The 23,355-nt window shown below is 37.5% G+C and overlaps 1 long non-coding RNA gene across 1 annotated transcript; it reads right to left on the bottom strand.

Moving 5' to 3' along the window:
* On the bottom strand, window positions 1-23,355 carry LOC148051013 (uncharacterized). Its single transcript, XR_015700538.1, has 4 exons — window positions 23,297-23,355; window positions 22,366-22,448; window positions 21,758-21,867; window positions 1-460 (listed from the first exon to the last, which is right to left on the bottom strand). It is a non-coding gene; the product is annotated as an uncharacterized LOC148051013 (long non-coding RNA).

Genomic DNA, 23,355 nt, shown 5'->3' with positions numbered 1-23,355 from the left:
GCTCTTGATTGTTTTTTTCCTTAGAAATAAGACAGATCTATTCACACTTATCTGTCCCTTTGGAATTTTCTTTCCTCACAACACTGCCTGTAAGAGGAGTACTGTATGGTCCTTATAAGGGTATATAAAGGTGAGATGATCAGCCTGTTTTTGAGCTTGTCTCAGGTGGTTACTATTTGCTCAGCAGGGGCCTCTGTTGAGCTAACCACAGTTCACGAGAGCACTCATGGGTATTCTCCAGCTCCTCCCCACACTGGGACAGCTATTATTGAGAATGACTAAATATTAACCATAACTACTAGTGTTCTGTCCATCTGCCATCTTCAGTGAGTTGGTTTCTGCTGCTGTTGTGATGCTGTACTTCTATTGTTTCCTTTTTCACAAATGGGTTCCTCTGTCAGTCAACTTCAGAGAATAACTGCCCACGAAATACACCTGGTTTTCATTTAGTGACTTTGACCTGAAAAACAGGATGAAAAAAGGAAAACTAACTTTCAACCTGAAATGAACCTATTACTTACATGAGCTTCCTTACATTTTATCCTCCTTCTAAAGGCACGTTTTCTTGTACCACCTCTTGCAGTAGCCTCATCTGTTGTGCTGTGCTGCCCTCACCATGATAAACCCTGAGCTGGGGTGCAGGTTCTGCAATATGTTCCCTATAAAGAGAAAAGTTCAGAGTTGTTCATGAGCAAGTAAGCTCTCAGCACCCTTGCCTTTACTCTCCCATCTCAGTAAGAGGCATTTGTCCTGAAGAACACGATGGGATTTTGACCCTGTCATGTGACTGCTGGAAATTTTAAGGGAAAAGCCTGAAGGATCTAACCTAATTTGTTGATTTAAATGAAAAGTTTGCTCAGCAGCAACTTAAAATACCAATTGAAAAGCCTCTACCTTCAGAGCTTCTAACATTTGAATTGAGGTTCTGACTCTATTAGGATGCAGATTTTATAGCCCTTAATCTTTCCCATAAGCCACTGCTTCATTAAAGGGAAAAATAACCCAATAATCCACACCACATTACACGCTCAGGAATTCTCAGAGTAACCGAGATTACACTGACCTGCAGAATTTTTCCCTTTTCTACACAAATACCTTTCTGGAGCATGCCTTTATGCTGAAATCCTCTTGTGTAAGCAGAGTGCACTCCAGGACTTACTGCATCTTAAGCAAGTGAACAAATATTTAGCCTTATGACAATTAGGCAGTTGACTTTCCACCTGTACCTTTCCTCTCCTATCTGGAAAAGTAGCATGGTTGAAGGAACCTGTCGCGGGTGGGAGGGGGAAGAAGAAAAGGACAGAAATGGTGACTGGCCAATGTTGACAGAGGAGCCAGAAACACGGGACACCAACAATTTATAGAGCAGGGATATTATAGGGAAGGGATATTTTTGTTCTCCTTACATTTTTGCAGATCAATTCAGCTGAGCTGCAGTTCACTTTAACAAAACAGAATTTAGCCCTTATTGCTCTGTGCATTACAGTAAGGAGAACTTTCTGTGATCACACAGATAACACAGGAAACTTCCCACCATCCTGTATGTCCCCAGGGTGCCAAGGAAGATGTCACAATTTCTGTCTCTCGCTGGTATTTGCTGTTTTCCCAGACACTCATCAGGAACACCCACTCTTTCAGCACCAGCTGGGTGGGATAAGGAACATTTTATGTTTTGGATGGTAAAGCCAGGGACATTTTTCTTCCAGTGCTGTTATTCCCATACCGCACATGGACTTGCCTTCCCCCGTTTTGATCCTGCACTACTGTATCATATCATCTTTCAGTACCTCAGTCAGCTTCTAAGCTCAGGAGGAATTCTGCCTCTGGATCTTGTTTTTATATAGGTCTGCTAATCACATGAATATCCTTAGTCTTACAACAGGTGATTTAATGGTATCATTAATCCCATTTTAAATCTACAGAACTGAGGCACACAGTAACTGCTCGGACAGGAGGCTGAGCACCAAACCCAGATTTGCTGTTAAACTCTTCAATGTTCATTCATTTTCTGACACTTCAATTTTTTCTTTTTGCTCTAAAGTATTTGCATAACAGGTACAAAAAAGGTATCGGAGCCAAAAACAAATCGATGAAAAAAATCAAATGAAAGTATTTAAATAGATAATGGCGTTTCTTCTTCCACATGACTGTCTTCCTGTACAACAAGGCAAGATGAGGTTCTTCCTGTGCTAGCAGGTAGCTGTAACTCTGCAAAGAGTTACTGAAGTGCTAATATTGATCGGACAAGATGGAACATGTTACTGAGGCAATTGGTCAGGCTAAAGCAGTGATGGCAGCACATGGGATATTATGGATGGTCGAAGTAGCTGAGGATATCTATCTTTCTGTCTATCTACCTGTTTTCCAAGATGTCTATCATCATTGAACTTAGCTACCAAGGAACAACGGCAGCACTTACTCATCAATAGATAAATACTGTTCATGCCATTAATTGGGGACTGGGTCAGATTTTCCTTGTTTGTACCTTTGCTGCTCTTTTTTTTCCTCTACAGTTGTGAGACAGTAGCATTTTCTCACAGCCTGTATGCATTGTTTTGGGACTTGTGTCAGTGGCAACAGCATAGCTCTGTGTGTCTGCCAGAGCTTATTCAATTGAGCTCCTTTCCAGGAAAACAAAATAGCCAGCTGATGAGAGTTGTTATAAAATTTCAAACCCAGCGCCTTTTCATAATATCTGGAATATGATTTGGAAGCAGCAGCAGCGTGACCAGTCTGCACACCTGCTCCTTCACCTGCAGTCAGAAGTGGCTGAATAGCAGAGGGAGTTTCCCAAGCAATACCTGCTGTAAACCCACAACTTCCATGGCTGCATTTTCTCTATAGTTAGTATTCAGCAGAGACTGCAACAGTGCAGAGCTGTGTGTCTGCTGGTATTTTTCTTGTTCAAGGCTTTTGAGAACACTTTACAGAAGCATATAATGCTGCCTTGAAATTGGCCTCTAAACCACATTTTGAGAAGAAGAAACACAGGCACTTGGCTGGGTGTTTTTGCCCTGTGCCATGGCTTGCTCCAGTCAGAAAAGCATCCCATCTCTCCCTTCCAAGTCCTCTCTCAGCTCAGTTCTCAGCAGTCTGTCTCTGATCACAAGATTCCTCTCTAATATAACATTGTTTTTTTTTTTTTTTTTCTTTTTAATTTGTACATTACTAGTTATGAGCTCTGGTATATAGATTTTCCCCTTTCACTCTAAGATTTAGGCTCTTATATGGTTTTAAACTCTTAGCAGAATTCATTTATCATTACAGTCTTACATTAAAGACAGTCTTCCAGGGGTAACATTGGAAGTAATCATGGTGCCCTCCTGTTTTTATCTGAAGCATTCCAAAATGAGAGTTAGATAGTCTAAATTAGGCAATGGAGTTTTTGCCTTGACATTTGGGAGGTTAAATTTTGCCTGTGACTGTCAACCTCTCAGAAGAGGAGATGGCATTTGGAGTAATCCAAAACTCCTGCAGAGTTACATTACTGTGGCAGCCAGACTGGAGTAAATCTAGGCTGAAGATCTATTGGTTCAATTATTGCTTGGGGTCAGGACATGCCATAAATTATTAGATATGCAAATGGAAAACTCTGACTGTTGATGAAAGAAAGATGGATGGATTTCTTAAATACTCATAATCAGTGTTAAGACTAACTATAGACTGATGGATAGTCATTTGCTTGTAAAAGATTTCTGTTCTTAAATTTTACCTGTGTGCAGGTAAAAACAAAATTTTTTTTTGTTTTACGTGTGTGTCGTATTTTAAAAATAAACTTAAGAAGTCACTTGGAGGTCTGTTTTGAGCTGCTTCTGCAACGCCCCTTAATTTTTAGAAATAGGTTCAGAAAGAAGTACAGAAGACGCTAATTCTCATTCTGTTCTCATTTACCATCGTGTAAATCTGCAACACCGCTCTATATTCAGCGAAGATGCACTGATAATGTATTTGGGAGAAGAATCAGGAGGTAGGGTGTGCAAAGAATGCCACAAAACTAACTCAGGTTTGTGAATTTGCTGCAGAGTGCATGAGTGCTGGTACATGATGACTTGACCTTATCACAACATGAACTCTCTGGTGCTTCAAGAGATTTTGTGGATAGAAGAATAAAATGTAATTAAGATATTACTCTATCACACCTGTTTTTGCTGTTCTTTAAATACATTATTTATAGTCTTATTTCTCGGTGTGATTAAAGTTGGAAGAATGTGACCCCTACTTTTGTCGTGTAGAAAGTCTGCTACATCTATAAAAATTTGTTGAATTTCTCTTGTGGATTATCTCTTTTGGGAGAGAAGTTTTTACTACATGTAAGACAAAATGATTATGAGTGTGAGAATAACGTGAGCTATTCAACGCCACCTGCTGCTGCAAGGGGAAATATATTCCCAGATGCACCTTGACCGAGCAGAAACAGATGTGGAACCACAGGAAAACTTGTTCTGCTTGATAGTAAGTTTCCTTTACAGAAATATATCACAACAGATGAAGGAGTATACTTTCCCAAAACTGATGCTAACTTTTTCCAAGCAGTCTGTGGAAGCCAACAGAGTTTCTAAAGGATATACAGCATTCCTCCCCTGGATGGTAGCATCTAAACACTTCTGACTTTTGTCACTCTAGATAGAACATTTTTCAAAACTGCTACAGGCTTTCTCAAGGCTCCTATTCACTGCCTAAATATAAATCTCTTGGCCACTGCTCTTGCTGTTATTATTATTATTTTAATAAGAGTTTACGTGGTGGGGGATGACAACTAGACAGTAACCCGACAGTTAGGTATTCTCCAAGAAGAGATCAGAAATTAGTTCATATCATGCAGTTTCCATAAGACAAAAAATATTAGGAAATAAATTTTAGCTGGTTATAATGTATACTACTTTGAGACAAAAATATTGTTCATATATGCAGGTACAGAGCCACCAGAGGTAACGGAATATAATCTATTTCCTTAAACCTGCAGATAAGACATTGCAGCTTGCCACTTATACCTTTTAAGTTCGTGAAAGCCAGTGATGTTGTGTGGATAAGAGTGGTGTGTGCAGTGTTTGAACTGTGATTATTTGATTCTAGCCTGACACCAATATAATTTGGAAACAACTCCTTAAGGCCTATGAAACTGTACATGGAGAAGCATATAAATGAGATCAAAGAATCAGATTTTAAATCTTTTCCTATGCAATTCTGACAATCATTTTAAGTTTGTGAGGAAGCTACAAGAAACAACCCAGTATGCATAACTCATAATTTCTGTGTGGAAACACTAATAACAACCAAAAGGAATATAATTTTTTAAGCCTTTTAAAGATAATTAATCTCAAATTTTATCTGTTACAACTGTTTTTTTAATATTAATTCTGATTGTATTAGTTCTGCTCTGAATCAGTCATGAAAGTATCAAAGTCAAAATTCAGCCAACTCTCCATTAACCAATGTACAAGTAGATGAAATTTGAGAAAAACATCTGAAACACAGCAGAAAAACAAGCAAACTACAAGCAATAACAGATACTACCTCTTAATTTATGTTGTAAAAAAAATTTTAAAAGTCCTGTATCTGCATGACATAATTTGTAAAAAAGCAACCAAGCAAAAATCCACCTTGGGGAAGTGAAGAACTGAATAAACTGTGTTTCTGCTTGACTTCTAGACAAAAAACAAGTGTAAATTCTGCTTAACACTCTTCAGATCTTCAGTGTTCTAATGTGCATGGTCACTTGGTATTGACTTTGGGTCTGTTTCTGTACATTGGCAGGTTGTAGGAAAGAATAATGCTAATTTCACAGAAACATTGCTTTAAAACTTACAAGAAAGATGCTGTAGAAGTTTAGCAGCGTATTAGTATATTCTTAACTATTCTTTATTTTGATACCCCTAGCTCCCTCTTGTGCCACTCATTTAATAAATATGAATTAGGTTTACTATATCTAACTGCTATTTTACAACATAAAAATTCAGTGCAAGAAAATAAAAGTATATTTTTCAGTAGTTATAATAATCTGTGGCAAAAAAAAGCTCTCCACTAAACCTTCTGGACTTGCATGAAAATGTGGTTTATTGATCAGCTGATAAATATTTTTAAATGTTATCATTATTTTATTTCCATGAAATGGTACAATGGGCCCATTCTCCCAACTTTTGTCTCATTCTCATACAGAGATTGTTTTAGATTGTGCTCAGTAAAGGGAAGATTTTACAGCTAATTCAAAGTACATTTTATCATCTGGCCCCCTCCCCTCGGTTTGCTTATAGCCAATAACAAAGTAATTATAATATATTGTATGCACTGTCTCTTCTTTTATTGCTTGTTTCTTTACTGCCTTCCCAGAAAGTTTGTAGTTAAAACAATTTTTACAGCTTTAAAGAACTGAAGCGAATTCATATTTCTAGAACTTCAGCCAGAAGTAACTATATTTTCAGCAGCTGAATTTTCATTAAAATTTACAAAAGACCTCTGCCTTCACTGATTTATTGTTGCATTAGGTAAAACTACACACAGTATATAAAATACTGTGTTACTCCACTTGTAGTCTGATCTAACATGTTATCAGTGATTGCAAGTACATTTTATAACCCCAGCTGCTGAATCGAAAAAAAGGTGATACAAGCATCAATCTCCAGGATAAAATCAGAGCACTTTCTACCACAGCTTGACCTTAGTGATGCCTTTGGATAGTCTTACTTGTCTAAGTCCTTGCAACAATTACCAAGGGACGGTTAGAAAATGCAGCTTTAATGGTGCAGACTGGAATTGCTAGCAGCATCAAAGACTTAAACACTAACCCCGGAGACTTCCAAGCACAGGAAGAATTTGAGGAAATTCTGATGCCACTGCAGGAATGAAATGGAACAGGGCTGCAGACACCAGTCACAGATTTTATTTGTGCTCTTTATTGTCTGCATCCCTGAACTCTGCAGTGTCATTAGCAAATACAAAAAGCTATAAATAAAAAACCAGCTACAGATAACTAGATCTCAAGATATAGTTGACTCCAGCTATAGCTGCCAAATCTTATTTATAGCATGAGGAGACACAGCTAATTACAGGTCACAAAAATGTTAATTTCTGTCATAATACAAGTTATAGTCTAAGAATGAAAAATCTTATTTTTGGACTGAAACGGTTTCTCCTAATAGAACTCTCTTAATTTGAAATCCCATCTCATGTTTGTAGACTATAGAATAGGCAAAGAAAGGATAAATGTGCTTTATCAACCTATTTCATGGTCCTAAATATAATAATATTCAAATTCAAATAATAAAACCAATCCATTTTTGGCAAGGCAAAGTACTGAAGGTAAAAAAGAATTAGAGAAGATGATCATAAAAGACTATTTTGAGCAATGGCAGTTGTATCTGCTTAGAATTAACACTAAATATTTTTTTAATTAGTACAACAGATTTTTAAAATGTTCAGTCCTGGTGACCCAGAAAGTGGGTAAAAAATACACCTTATGAAAAAACCTAACTGCTCGCCCCAAGGAAAGAATCACCAATCATTTCAACTATTCTGAAGTACATTGGATAATTATTAAGATAAACATTATGTGAAGGATGGAGTTAATTATATTACATATGATCAGACACTGGTCACTCCACAAGTTGTAATTTATTTTCCCCTAATTTTCAGTTAACTTCAAAGGTATTTCAGGAAATGTAAAATAGCATGATCTGAGCAGTTACAATGATGATATGCACTTAACTTCAAAACTATGTTCCAAGCTCTTAAAAATAAATTATGTACAATTTCAGAAATAACACAGCATTCTCACGCAACCTGTAATTGTTGCTGCAAAAATGGTAAACTCATTTTTGGAGGGGAAATATCACAATTTAGGGCAACAGTATTAATCTGGCAGGTCTTACAGAGATACAAGAAAACAGTAGGGTAATTTGCATCTATATGCTAATCTAAATTTATATAGAGAGTCTACTCAATTAAAAAGTAACTGTAACTTTATATGGAAAATTAGCAGACTGGTTTGAATTAATATCTAACTCCTACTGCAGATCAGACAGTCTTTTCAGTAAAATGGGAAGGGCTGCAGCCTTCTATAGCTTGTGTTCATCATCACAACTTTTTTTTTTTTTTTTTTAAGGGGGGAACTTCTTGTGAGTTTGAGTCCTTAGTGTAGGTTTACAATCCCTATGTATATGAACATATCTAAAATTCCAGCATCTAGGTCAGTACTGAGCTTTCTAAATCCTTAACAAACATCTTTTTGTATCCCTTCATGTCAGATTTAATTGTCCATGGTGAAAGGAACCCCTAATCAGAATTCAAGAGAAGTACTCTAAGACATGTATCTTTCCAACCTGAACTATCCTATGATCCTGTGACAGCATATAAGGAAAAAAGCTAGTTTTCATCTTATTTGAAACACCAAAACAAATTAAATAATTTAAAATTCTCATTCTTAAGTATTGTATGGCTTTTATACAACAGCTGTGTAACAGTGAGGTGCAGTAAGACACACTGAGGGAAAAGGTCAGTTCACAAATACCTCATTCCTTTCAGAATCTGGCCCTGGAGGATGATGTTTGAGACAGTATTAAATCATATACTGCTTTTACAAAATGATTTTACAACCTATCAAAAAGATCTGTTTTCTATTCTCCGTTCCATGGTTTCCCCTCATATTCCTAATATCTGTTCATTCTACTTAGTTGCCCACCACAGTCAGTTCGGAACATTTGTGGGGGCTAAGAGAGAAAGAAATTAAACATACAGACTCGCTGTGCACTGACTTGCACTGCTTCTTCTAAGTAGAAACCCAGCTAGTGTAATTCTAGTTTTAGTAGTTTACTACACTAATACGAAGCTCAGCTAGATACCTTACTGAAAAAGACCTAAAGCAAAGATCAAGACAAACAGTTGAAAAGCTACCTGCAGTTACCAAGCCCTTCTGGCTAACTTACATCAGGGCAAACCACAACAGAGTCACAGCCTTTAATTCTTCAAAAGCTGATGTCTCCCCTGGGACTGCTTCCTTCTGGGAACCATTTGTGGTTACATGGTAAGTTACAATTAGGTCCAAGGTACATATAAGCACCTCTATACGTCTCCCACTGGATACAAGGAGGAAAGCCTGGGCCCATTAAATTCGACAGAAGCTTTCCAACTGTTTTCAAAGATGCTCTAACGTCACCCAAAGGGAACAGTTCTGCGCATGCTTCTCAGGTCCACATTTGATCTGCATAACAGATCCTTCGCAACCGAGATCTCTCTTAATTTGTTCTTGTGTGGCCCTATCTAAACAATGATAATGTAATTCAGACAGAATATTATTTGTTAGAAAGTCTTTATCTGTCATATGAAAAGTGTTAAAAGAAACTTTATTTTCATAGATGATACATGTCTTCATCTAAAAATAACTAGAGATATTTATGAACATTTCTGTATTTCTACACAAAAGACATTGGAATCTTCGAATAAAAGGCTTTATAAAAATGTAAATATACTCTACAAAAATTACAGTGACAATAGATTTTGTTTACAGAAGTCTTGCAAGCACACGGGCTTACAGCACTGCATTTGCAGCAGTGGTGGTTATACAGCCATGCTGGTGTGCACAGCCGTTTAAAGACAAACAGGAAAGCAAGGTCCTTGACCACCGAAGCTGACAATTTCAATAAGGCTGACAATCTAACACAAAGTGACCATGGTGGTGTTCAGTGGGTAGGAAGGGCAACAGCAAACAAAGAGAAGGGGAAAAGTGATCTCGCGAGAGCGCTATTTTGAAGGAATCCAGATGAGCACACTGTTGCAATACCTTAAGGGTTGGTTTGTTTGCTTTTTAATTTTAGGAGTGTGAAATTCAGGTGTGACTGCCCAGATATCAGCAAGCTGATGCAAAAACGGGAAATTTTGGCTTTGAATAGATAATGACAGAGCAAGTGGAGGACAGGAAGATCATCTTGTAGAACATGCATGGGGAGGAAGGACCTAGAATAGCAGCATTTTTTCCCAGGTTTGGGTAAATCTGTAAAATATCAAAACATCTTAAAGTGCTGTTGGGCAAGTGCTTGCTAGTGACAGGGATGGTCAGGAATTGCAGCAGTACAAGTGAATACCTATCTTAATGAAGTCTCGTACAATTTTTGCAACAGACTTTTAGAGAAACCATAGCACTCGGTTCTCGGAGAGCCAGTTTGGCATGGCTGCTGCTTATGTAGGAAGCAGTCCTCTGACTTCCTGCAGGTCTAGGAGTGAAATTATCTGCTGCAGTAAATTCAGAAGTTTAGCATTTGTTGCTACTGTGACCAAAGGTTAATGTTTCATTGGTTGACTGAATCAAGATCACCAGTTGCCCATTATATATTTTTGTGGTCTTACTCATACATTTGATTTCAGCAGATTTTGAGTAATCTAATTCTCTGAATGTTAAATGAAAGCCATGTATGTAAGAAATTAAGTTTTGTTACTGCAGAACAAAGCAATTTCACAAATAATTTTCTTCAGAGGCTGATTGGGTCACTGAAGGTACATCCAGCCAGCACAGGCATTTTCCAGCTGTAAACATGCTGAATGAGCATCCTCCCAGTGAAAACACAGAGGAGGGAATATAGCAGTTTTGAACAAATACACGACATCGGGGCTACAGCTCCTTTTAGCACAGATGGCTGCGTGCAGTGGATCTGACAACGTGTGGTGCTGTGTAATAGCCATCCCTGATGCAGATGAACACAATAAGAATGTTAGAGACTTTCAGGGAGAAGAGTGAAAGGGCTTGGATTACTATCTTGTTTGAATCCATTTCCAAAATCTACAGAAATTGAATACATTTTTTTAAAGGATTTTCTAATCCAGATGCTCAATAATACCCTACAAAACTTTGCTTTACTTTAAATACTCCACAAGACTTGAATGAAGGCCTCTTTTATGCATTTGTCCAAAAAACAAGAGTAAAAACCTGAAATTCTTTAAATTGATATGCTATTGTGTGGCTGTGCTCCTACTCAGAGTAACTAATTGGATAATTTAGCCATAAAACTGACCTAAACAATGTTACTCTGTTGAAAGTTCACCTTTCTGTCAAGTTGGCAGTGAGTTAATTTGAATGATTTGAACCTGTGCTTGCAAAGTTGTGCCTGAAGAGGGTCAGGGAAAGCAGCTGTGTGGGAAAGGGGGTGAAAGCATTAACCAGAGATGTTCCATTCGAGAGCACAGGTCTGCAAGCTTCCCACTGAACTATAAACTTGCTATGCAAATGCCAAAATAAAAAGCCCTAAACTTTTCTCCTGAAAACATGGCGAGGCCGTGTTAGTTCCAGCAGGCAAAGAATGGGAGTCACTGAGGATGAGGAGGTGCAGTGCAAGAGCCAGAAAGCAAGCCTGAAAGGTAGAGGGAGCAGGCTATTTCTCTTTGTTATCGAGTGAAATGACTCCACAAATATGACAATAAATCACTGCAGGAATCAATCTGAGTGGAGGCAACTGCTCCATGCTGATAATGCATCAATCAATATTTAATGTTTACACTTTAATTAATCTGCACGTAGGAAGCATTCTTTCAGTGACAAAAAAGTGATGAGAAATAAAACACCTTTTATATCAAACAGCGACGAATGGCTGCCTATCTGTGAGGCTTTGATTGGGCCCTCAATTGATCATTGCAGCTTTTTTCGATTGCACCAGTGTGCAATGTCACATTTGGGTATAAAACAAACACAGTCTCTGTGAAGGAAGGAGGGGGAGCTTCTGAATCTGCTTTTGAGTGATTACAACTTAATCAGAACAAAGACAGACTGATAGCAAAGTATGAGTTCTTTGAAAAGACTGGGCAGAAGCAAATCAAATAAAAGATTTTCAACATCTGCATCAATGACACCTATCTGAAAAGATTTTTTACTGTGTATTACAATTATTGATACCTACTAAGGTTTTGCATAGAAATACAATTGAGATGTTAACTGGCAAAACTGCCTTCCCTTATCAGGGCTACCAGCGGAGACTGACGATCAGTTTATTTTGTCACTATTCTGTATGGCAGTGAAGTGCCAGGTGCTGTATGGACATAGGAGAAGTCACAATTCCTGCCTCAGAGTGTTTTTCCTCGGTGCTCTGTTTAACCCTTGTAAACTCTAGTTTCTTCTTTTTAAAGGGCCTGATTCATTGTTCATTGATGTCAACTGAATGACTTCTATTGACTTCAGCGAGCATTGCATTAGTCCATAGATGAATGGTATTGAAAGGCGTAGTGATGAAAGACAAATGAAAAGACAGTGACACTAGACTAGTAATGTTCAATTATTCCTTTGAAAAAAGAAAACTACAGCAGTACATTCTCCATACATAACTAAAGTTTTCTTACGCTTATTTCTAAAATAATTGTTTGAAATATACAGATTTTTCACATAATAAATGTAATAGCATTTATTTAAAAAATACAGAGAGCTTAACTTTCTAGAGCTTAGCTCAATTTAAATGATTAGAGATCTGAATCCAGACACAAAATTGCCATAAACTTACAGAGAGTGGAACCCAGGGAAATTTTACTGTGTTTTGTATGTCACATTTAAGTTATTTTGCAAAGCTTGTCGTGAAGTTAGGATCATGCAAAGGACCTATGCAAATGTCAAATCAATATAAGCTTTTAAGTAGACCTGTTACTAGCCAGAATTTTTTTTTTTTTTCCACTGAAGAACTTCTGTTGTTTTACTAGTCAACAAATAGGAGGATTCTACTTAGGATCTAGTGGCAACATGTTGCTGAAATGCCTGCCCAGATTTGGAACTGCCTAGTTTATGGTGTTCTGCTGCTGGCTTAGGCAATACTTGAACAAAACTGGAAATAATGGTATAAAGTCATATACTAGAAGGAATTGGAAAATATAAATCCTCAATCCTACAAACAAGTTTTTGTTTCACTGAGACTGGATGATCTTTTTCTGCGATCGATAAAATTTTTCTGGCTATTCCAAAAGTCTAAGGCACTCAGAAACACACTCCTAAGACTGCTGGCATTTTTGGATACGAAGAGCAGCAAAGTATTTAAAGCATGAATGACATCAGAAGACTTCCATTTATTGGCCAAAAAGTTTTGAAATATAGTAGCATACAAAAATTGGAGGAAGTGTTCACAGAGGAAATGAAAGAAGATGAATATGAAATGCAATAATAGAACTTAAGCTAGCTTTTTACTTATGATGTTTACTTGTCATTCCCACTTACAGTTTTTCCACAGAATTTTGTATGTAGATAAACAAAACCCCCAAGATTTCATTAGCTCCATAAAAATGGAGACATTGCCTTTTCACTAAAATGCATAAATAGCTTTTCAGCAGACTTTACTCACACACACACATGTCCACACAAAGAGTTGAGTCTGCAGTTTATCTTTTCCATAAAAACTTCTTCTCCCTTCTGTGCAAATCAGATGAACAAGCTAAAAAAAAGGGCAAAGTCAAAAGAGAGGAATGCTCTATTGTAATGCATGATCAACTACAAATATTTATAGAAAAGATGAAAACACTACGGTGTGCACATCAGGATTGCCCTAGGATGGCTTTAACATGCATGGTTAATGTTTATGGAACAAAACCAACTTACTGAATGTGAAATCTTCATTTTCCTCATAAGCACCCAAAGTAAAAGTAAATTCACAAAAAAAAACCCCAAAACCCACAAACCAAAACAAAAAACTTGCTTGATAAAATCCTGCAGGGACAATGCAAAGCACTTAATGTTGTCACTGGGAGACAGAAAAACTCACAATGGCATTTTCTGATGATTTTATTCTCCAGTTGTATACAGCTTGCTGCACACAACTGGAATAGCAGCCCAACCTGGAAAGCCAAATCCCAGCCCCTATGAATTTCAGTCTCTTTGGAGCTCCAGGGAGCTGCATGGTTTGGTCTGCAGCAGCAAACCTGACATGCAGGGAGGTAGGTCCCGTACTGTGGTTTTAAAGCCCTGATAGCTAACCTTCCGAGAGCACAAGTCCATAAGGTTCTTTGCTATATAGTCAAAACATTTCAGCTAGCAAAGTATACGTTTCCCAGCCCTGGACCCTCCTATCAGGGCTACAGTGAGTTCCCAGGTCTAATCACTGTCTCAAACTGTCAAGCCCAAGCACGAGGGCACTCTCCCATCATAAATTCTGGCTACAGTTCTTGGCATTACCCTAAGTACTTCCACCTTAGTCATATAAGGTGCACCCAGTGAGATCTAAGAGTTCCAGTCCCTATTTAGCACGAGGGCTTAGGCTACTTTTCCACCTCAGCCTTGTCACAGCTGTCTGCTGCATAAAAAGAGACTGAAATGTACTAAAAAAACCTGGAAGACTAATAATTCATTAGCCTGACAAATGAAATGTAAGTCCTATTGATCAAGAGTAGAACTTCTTGGTTATAAAGCAAGCATATATTATTCTGACAGTATTTTCACAAGATAAACTGAAGGTACAAAGGCGGCAACCAATTTGATTCAAATAACTGTCTTTCTTCAGAAACACTCATGATTATAGTCATCAAGAACAAGTTGGTGGGGTAGTGTTACTACCCCCGTTTTTACAGATTTGGATAACTGCATAATATCAAGGAAATGGGACTGTATCACTCGCACAGCTTTTCTGACTGCTGATCCTATGGAAAATGCTAAGCAAAAGACTGACTCCTGCACCACTGAGTCACAACACTGCTAAATGCCAGCATGGAAAGATGTGCAACGACACACACACATGCACGCGCGCGCGCACACACACACACACAAGATAATGTCTTCTCTCTTCCATCACTAGCACTGAAAAGCTCAGGGCTTATTGTACAGCTAATGAGAAAACACACACTTGCAGCTGGGCCTTCCACCACCTGTAGAAGGTGAAAGTCAGCCAAAAACTTACAAGACTCTCCAGTTGTGATGAATGGATGGAAACCAAGAGTGTGGCTCAGATTCAAGTCCTAGACTAGTTATAGCAGTATAATACTGCTGCCAATAGACCCACTTAAGAGTGGAGGGCTCAGAGCAAGAAGCAGTCTCTGGTATTCTGTGATGGTAAAATATATTAGGGCAGGCATCAATTTACCTTGGTTAGTTATGTTTTTAGTTATGCTGTATTTTGGTGCCCAGGGGCCTAATTTATAATTCTAATAATAAAATGTATTATGAAGTATAAGCCAAGCACATGCAGGTTCTAACTCTATTTCCTCTCAAAGGAAAGAACTAAGCTGTTAAGCTCCAGGTTCTTTCAACATTTCCTATTTGCGACAAACACAAAAATCTGAAATCAGTGATGTACCACTGTAAGACTTCTACAAAGTTCAGGTAAAGCATGTCTGTCTGTTTTGTTTTTGGTTTTGTTTTTGTTTTTTAAATCCCCAAACTATGTGTCTTGTACCTCAGTATCACAGCTATCACAATGCCTGGTTTTGCAGGTAAGCTGAAGTTACAGAGAAGCAAGCCAATCCAGTTCAGACATCCTCCCTCCCTCAGAAAAATTACCATCGCTAAGCTTGTGGGGTAGTACTTCTACCTACATTCTCTACAGAGAGAAAATACAGGTCAGCTGAGGAATCTCCCCAGTCCCTAAGGATGGAAAAAATCCTAATCCATTTAGCAGAGAGACTTTTACTCTGGTTTGGTTGTAGAAGTTAACTGAACAGCCCAACTGTTAATGTTATACTATATGTGCCCTCATTTGCACATAAGAATTGGGGGAGAACGTTCCATTATTTCCTTCTCTCCCAACTGGAGGACACAACGCCCTGTGCCAGGCCCAAGCAGGTGGCTGGTCCCAGCTCTCTAGGTCCCCTAGCTGAATGCACTTACTAGGACATATTTAGTACGACAGAAAAACAATTTGTATGTGTGTGGGACTGAGTTAATGTTAACAGAAAACTAAGTTTAATGATTCAGATTGTCAGTAACTTATTTTAAAAATATGATATCAAAGAGCAAGATTAGCAACTGTATCATTAATAGTTTTTACATTGCACAGTATTTATGCTATAAACATAAGTTTTAATAAAAAAATCACTGCAGTCATTTTCACTCTAGTTTCCCCTGATTAATGTTGATATTGACAACAAGGTAATATTGTTCATCTTACTTAAGCTGAATAAATAATGAAGAAGAGTTAATAAGAATACAGATACCAAATGTAACAATGGTCCTTAATCTTATGAAATTGTTCTTTACTCACGGCAGCAGCCAGTGTCGCTAATGTCAGTGGCCCAAATTCTGCAGTCCTTAATCACATACCGTTACCTTCAGTAGGAGTTGTTCTCAATTTAGGATCAAAGACCATAGTTCGCTGGGGCCACTCTTTCAAGGGAGGATTGGGCCCAGACTTTTAATAAGGGGTTTGGTGGCTTACAAAGAGGTGATTAAGATCTTCCTTTGAAAAAAACACAAAATGTAGAGTTCTTCTTTTGGATTATAACAGCATAGATAGCTGTAGCTTGTGGATTTCAGAGTATTAACTGCTAATCCACAAATGAACTGAAAGGTTTTTGTTTGTTTGTTTTGCTGTTACAGTATTTAGTTAAACTTGTCAACCTTCAGTTCTCAGTGAGTCATATTAAGTTTCTTAGCAAAATATTTTACTTAAGGAACTCAAAGTTTCTACAAGTTCTTGTTCTTTTTCATATATTCCTCCCCACTGCCCTGAACATCTCTGTGAATATGTCCAAGAGCTCGAGAGATTTCCTGGTTATATGCAAAACCTAGGGTAGTTTTTTTGGTTGGGTTTTATTTAATGAAAAGCTTGCACTTACTCCTGAGAACTCAAACCATGAAGTTTTGGAAACTAACCCACAACATAAAAGTTTCTATTTTCCTTAAGTGACATTCAAGGATTGCTGTTTGTCAGTGACAAACAGAAAGTACTTAGTATAATTATTATAGCACCTCAGTAAAAATCAGATTCTAGCCGTAGGTGATTGCAGCTATAAAGTTTCCAGAATAGGAACAATGAGCCCTATGAAACTAATGAAAAAAATCGCCAACTTCCTCACTCCAAAGTCTGATTTTTACAAGGACTTCATTTCTTCCTGGTTGCAAAAAATGAACAGTTTATTTGAATCTAGCCTAGGTCTCCAGGAAAACAATTTTAATGTAAAATTGAATAATGTTGCACCAATGACAGGTTAATTAAGTGGTTTAAAAATCGAGCAATGTTTAGGTGTATTTACTGTAGCATGTCCCAATAATGAAAATAAAGAAATTATATTCTAATGATAGCATAGCTAAAGATGACAAATATCCAGACATACCCCTTGCTGTATCACTGTACTGTAATCAAATGAATTAGAAATCTAATGACTACTTTGACACAAACAGGTATTTAATATGCTGAAAATGTACCAGATTTTCCCCCTCAAGCATTAGTAAAATCCCCAGGAAAATTAAAATCCAGGTCATAGCTAAATTCCTTTGAAACTGGGATTTAGGTTAAAAAAAAAAAAAAGAAAAGAGTTTAGTCGCTGCAAGAATTCTTTGTGCTGTTACATTTTTATAAGGTTAAAGCTAAAAATAAGATCAAAATATTTTTGGAGGTTACACTAAAAAATAGACCAGGTGTGTTCAGAAACCCATCATACGTATGCCTGTTAAACAGATGCTGATAAATAAATTAATTAAAGCTATTCTCCTTTCGAATCAGAAAAGAGGAAAGAGCTGTAAGGGACATTTATGGGGTGATGTTCTCTTGACTGACAAGTTTTTTGTGCTTGGCCTCTATTGTACAAGTCACTGATACTTCTCAAACATTTTCCAAAAGGAAAATGAAATCCCTGTCTGTCTGTAAAGCACAGCATTTAGTAACCTGTTTCTAGGTAGTTGGATTGATGCTAGTGAGGTGGAAAATGAAAATCCTTGCTAGTAATTCCTGCCATCACACTCAGAAAATCAGAATTTGCATGTGAAATATCTCACTCTCCTTAGTATGCTATACTTCATTGTGACAACTAGCATCTGAGCTGATCACGTGAAAAAGAATCTTGTGCTGACCTTAAATCCTACAATACTTATAGGACTTGGAAAAATTAATAGAAAGGAATTTGGGGAATAGTAAATGGTCCTGAAAGGGCTATGTGACTCCTTGAAACATAAGCTTCTCTAGCACTTTAAGGATAAACAACATTCATTTCTACATTTCTTCTTCCAATTATACAAATTTAATTTTTTTGGAAACCACACAATTGCTGGAAAAAGGAATTAGTCGGTGTAAGGGGTTATTAAACATGGCATTCACCCACGGCTCTTACACAGAAAAGGCAGCCCTGAAAAAAACAAAGCTGATTAATATGAAAGGCAGCTAACCTAAAAACTAAAACTTGCTGAATGGTGTGTGCTAATCTTTCTCAAATACATTTATGAAAGCTAAATTTGCTGGTATTTGTCATTGCTATGCAGGCTAAGTGTTCATGTGAATGATATCTCCTCAGTTCTGAGCAAATTGGTAAAAACCAAGGAATTTTGTCCTCACTGGTAATTTTCTGAATCTCCTGTCTATCTACGACTGCTTGAACAGCAAACACTTCACAATCCAGGGTCATTTGTGATAAACTTTGTTAAAAAGCCTCCATTCATTACTGGTAATTTCCTTAATCCTCAAGTTGCTTGTAAGGAAAAGATTGAAATTCTGTGTTATATATTTGCTCTATTGGGTCTACAATCAAAATAACTCAACATGTTAGCCACATTAATAAAATACTTGCCAGATCAAAATCTTAATAGCCAGTCTTAGACTTGCTGTTGTTTATTGATGTTTGTTTGCCAGCCTATCTGGAGACATAAGGAAAATCTTAATAGCTCTGGCCACTCATTAGCAAAGTACCATGGAGTCCTAATCCCATAAAGATATTAAACTATTTTTCCTTACTACAGCAACAAATGGAGGGAATTCTCCTTACTTATTAAGTTGTGGTACATTCTTTGCATATTGAGTTTCTTCTCATACTTTGAACTCTTATCCCTCATCATTCTATTTCTGAGGCTAAGATCAAAGTAGATTGGCCTTACAGAGCTACAGATGAGTGGCCGCCTTTCAGTGAATATTAATGCCCTCTTGAAGAGCAAAGCTGGGAAGGAGGTGTAATCCCCTGAAGAGAGAGCCCTGTGAGCCTAGTCATACTGAACAACTGTAGCATGCTCGCTGGATCAGCTGTTAAAGAGCGCAGCCTTGCTGAGGTGGAGCTGCTTATCCCAGTTTAACAATGTGGCCCAAATCTCAAAGCAATAGCGAGACTAAGTCTTTTTTGGAACTAGAGAATCGTGTAAATGTGGATTCTGGCAGACTGGCACAGAGCAATGTGTTTTATAGCAGGAAAATATGTGGCCAGTTTTGTATTTTGCATTGCAAAATGTTCTGGTCTTTCTGATTCAGACTTGTGACTTCTCCAGTTTTAGTTTTTACTTCTTGCTACCTCACCTACTCAAGGACTGGTGTTATTGATGAACTCGTTGGCAGCAGTCAAGACAGCGTCCCCCTTCAATCTTCCACTTCCAGCAGCGATCCTGCCATACAGGGTTTCTTTCTTGCCTTCAGATCGCTTGCAAGCCTTTTAAAGGGGAATTACTTTAGACCCTTGTTAAAGGTAAGAGTAAACACGCTAAGTACTAAGACATTCAGTGGGTATCGTTATATGAAAAGAAGAAATGTTATATTCATTACAGAGGAAAATCTAGTAATAAAAAGTATTACCTGCATTTATAGCCCTTGTAACCTAATTTTTGTGACAAAGCAAAGAAGTAAAAACATTCCTTTCTGCCTTTCAGTGACCCCTATAAGAAACCCCCCATGGAGTCATTTAGGATAGTAATTTGAGTGAAAATATATGCAGTCTTTACTTTGCTTGCTCTTCTTAAATTAATAACCCTTACCAATGATAAACCTGAAAATTTCTAAAGACATTTGCAAAAATGCCCTCAAATTAGCAAGCAATTAAAAGAAATAAAAACTTAAAAGACATTTTTCACAACATAAAAGACTGACAGAACATGGAGCTGTGTTGTTCAAATGTTAAAACTGTACATAAAATACCCCTTCAATATATGCTGCCAGTAAAAACCAAGGCAAAGCAGGTCATTAAAATGTCAGACTTGGGGCAGAGTGGAAAAAATGCTGTGTTTAAAAGTAAACATGTAGACCTTTTATAATTATTTCCCCTTAAAGTTAACTGTTAAAAAAAAAAAAACCAACCAAACCAAACCAAAACTAAAACCCAAACAAACAGCTCTGCACCATCAGGATGAAGAGTCAAACTCTAGTCCTAATCTTGTTTCTAAGCGAACCCAGGGAGACTTTTTGGGTCTTTATGCAGTTTCTGGATGCCAGCTTTGTGTATGAAATGTCATTTTCCTTTATCCAGTTTTTCTAAAGCAAAAACAGAGAGATGCGTTCACGCCATTAATATCGATGTCATGTTTATGCTAAGGCTGAATATGAATAACAGGAGCATTAGAAATCTTGGGGGCCCCATGTGCAGCAGGGGAACACTTGGGAAGATACCAAGGTGCCACACACAGCCTTGCGCTGGCAGGGCTTGCACTGACTGACAGAAAGACTTTCACATCTGCTGTTGTGATGATGTTAGTGTCCAAATGCAGGATTTTAGTACTGCTGTAGAGCTCAGGCTAGAAAACTGCGTTCAATCCCTTCTCCTCACATGAACTAAAACTGCCCATTGAAACTTGTAGAAGATTCAGTTAGAATAAAGGAGACACTATGCTACTTCTGGGGGAGCTGAAAGCCATACTAATGCTACTTCAGTTGAATTAATTTGTTTTGCAGTCCCATGCAGATGAACGAAGACAGTAAAAGGAAAATCAAAGTCTGTATCTTCTGATATGAAGTATGTTGCAGTACTAAAAATAAAAATGTTGTATTCTGCTGTCACTTTTCCTATTTCCAAACTTTTTGAGCCAGTAACGAAGACTGATGTCCTTCAGACTCATGAATCACATTCCAGTTTTGTTTCCCTCCTACTGGAAAAAAAGTGCATCATGGCCCTGAAGAAAAAGATTTCCATCTCATTAATTTTGTGTATTTTAAGCAAAGTGTCTGCATATGAAGTCAGTATAATATCTGCACTGTATCTTTTACTGAGCTGAATTCCTAAACAGTGTCTAAAAGGTGGCAATGCCCTAGTAATAACTCTGTCCAGGCACAATTCCACATTAATTGGGCTGGTGTATATCTGAACAACCCTGCTGATGCACATGAAGTTATTCCAGATTAACTTTGGTTTAACCAAAAAAAAAGTAGTTGGCACATAAAATTCAGATAAATTTAATGATTAGAAAATAAAAAGGTTGTACCCTCAGGCAGTTTCTGCAACTCCCACTGAAGTCCATGCAGGAATACAGGTATCTTATTTTGTCTTCTAACATCTCTGTATCTCTGTTCCCTAAAACTAACAAATACCACCACTGAAAGTACAGGTTGTCACATTTACAATCAGTGATTAAAACCAACATTCTTCTGTTTTCCATCTGATAAGAGCAGAGCTCAAAGTGGAGAGACAATGGAGAAACATAAAATCGCACTGAGATTCAACTTTTATTGAACTAGTCATTTTTCTTTGAACTAGCTTCTACAATGCAAATATTTTTAAGTTGGGAAAAAAGCTTGTAATCATGGTTTGAGACATGTTATACTCAAAATACACAGACCATGGGAGAATATTAATCTTCATACTTATGTTTTCCTAGGTTCTGGTATTTTATGTAGGGTAATTAAATATATCAGGAGGAGACAAAGCAGTGGACCAAGTTTTAGACTGGTATAATTGACTCAGCAGAAAAATAAAGACTTACATTTTTAGATGGCTGTGGTTCCACGACTGCTAATAACAGATCTGTTCTGATCAATACTTCCTCAGTATGTATGATCAGTATTTCTTAGTCACAGTCTTACAATGGCAACTCTACAAAAACAGCCGAAGCATACCGTATATGTATTTTTTGCCAACTCTACAGTTTTCATTCTATGATAAAAAAGATGAGTAATACTTAAACAGGATTAAAATTAGATGTTAGAAAGATGGTTTCTAGTCATGCATAAAGCCTGCAAGTAAAAAGTTAACATTTTTTTTAAATAAACTTTGAACCAACAGGGTGGCTTTAGTCTATTTCAATACTTTGCATCATTTCATTGCACCATTTTGATTCTGTAATAGGAGCCTAAAGCCAGCCTTAATGTATCACGGAACCCATGGCTTGTGACCTATGGCTTTAACAAAGGCATCGCACCATGAATCTAGAGGGCTGGCACTTAATTAAAATGGTAGGTTTGAACTCCATTTCTTTTCCTGTTATCTACAAGTATTCAGGATGATAATCCCAGTTTAATAAGATTTACTACTCTTAGGACACCTCTGGAAGTCCTTATTTCCTTAAAGGTAAGCAAAAAATGTTATTTTTACCTGTATTCTTTATGCAAAATCATCTTCTATCAATAGTGGGGATTCCAGAGCTGGGAAATAGGTTTTGCTTTAGGTCCTTCAACCTAGAGCAAAAAAATGGAATAACTTTCTCAGGAAATACTAGCTTGCTTGCAATTCATTATGAGAATGTCAAAAGCTGGTTCTTTGCTTATTTATTATATAACTGCTGTTACTGTCTTCCTGGCCACAGGCTAAAACCAGCAGCCAATTCTCCCTTACCAAACTACCAAAAAAAAAAAAAGCATTTTGAAAGTACACATTCAATATTTCATAGATTTTAAGATCATCAAAAAGACTTATCATAGATCTTCTGAAATCCTGTGCCATATTTTAAGGAAATTCCTTAGAAAGATGCTTTTCATGAGTATTTGGCTCTGGTTTCTCAGGAGTTCAAGGAAATTGGGCTTCCTGCAATATTTCCAGAGCACAGACTCAGTTAACACCTAAATGGAGGCAACCTGCTTGGAGTCCTCAGGTCTCCACATACCTAATTTCTAGACATCCAGCAGCAAAAATATACCTCCCCGAACACCGCCTATGTACATATTTTGAGATTTAAGAGCACATGATAAACATAACATTAAATACCACCCACCCTCCACCATCACAGTCTTTCTTCAGGGTTCCAATCTCCTATAACTTAGTGATACAACCAGCACACAGCCCGAGTATGAACTATAGTAAGTCATGGACATCAAGCTACTTTATTGTTCTTATAATTTCAGAGGGTTTTTTGAGAAAGCTAATCAGCAAGGTCTCTAAGAGTCTTCTCAAACTCCCATTTCCTGGAAGTTCCTTTTCACATTCTCAATTCTGGTCAGCTCTGGAGATTGTGGACCTGGGTTTTTTAATTGATGCTTTGCCTTGTACTCAAACTGGCATTGCCACTGGAGCAAAGGATCACGCCTACCTTGCCAGCAGGTATTTGTTTCCCCAGTGTTGCTCCCTGTGCTGCAGAAGAGCAGGCAT

The sequence above is a fragment of the Nipponia nippon genome, unplaced genomic scaffold (assembly GCF_047370975.1).
Source record: "Nipponia nippon isolate SJK-2023a ecotype South Korea unplaced genomic scaffold, ASM4737097v1 scaffold_7, whole genome shotgun sequence".
Classification (NCBI taxonomy): Eukaryota; Metazoa; Chordata; class Aves; order Pelecaniformes; family Threskiornithidae; genus Nipponia; species Nipponia nippon.
Note: the sequence above shows the minus strand (reverse complement) of the source record. Positions and strands in the feature narration are given on the sequence as shown.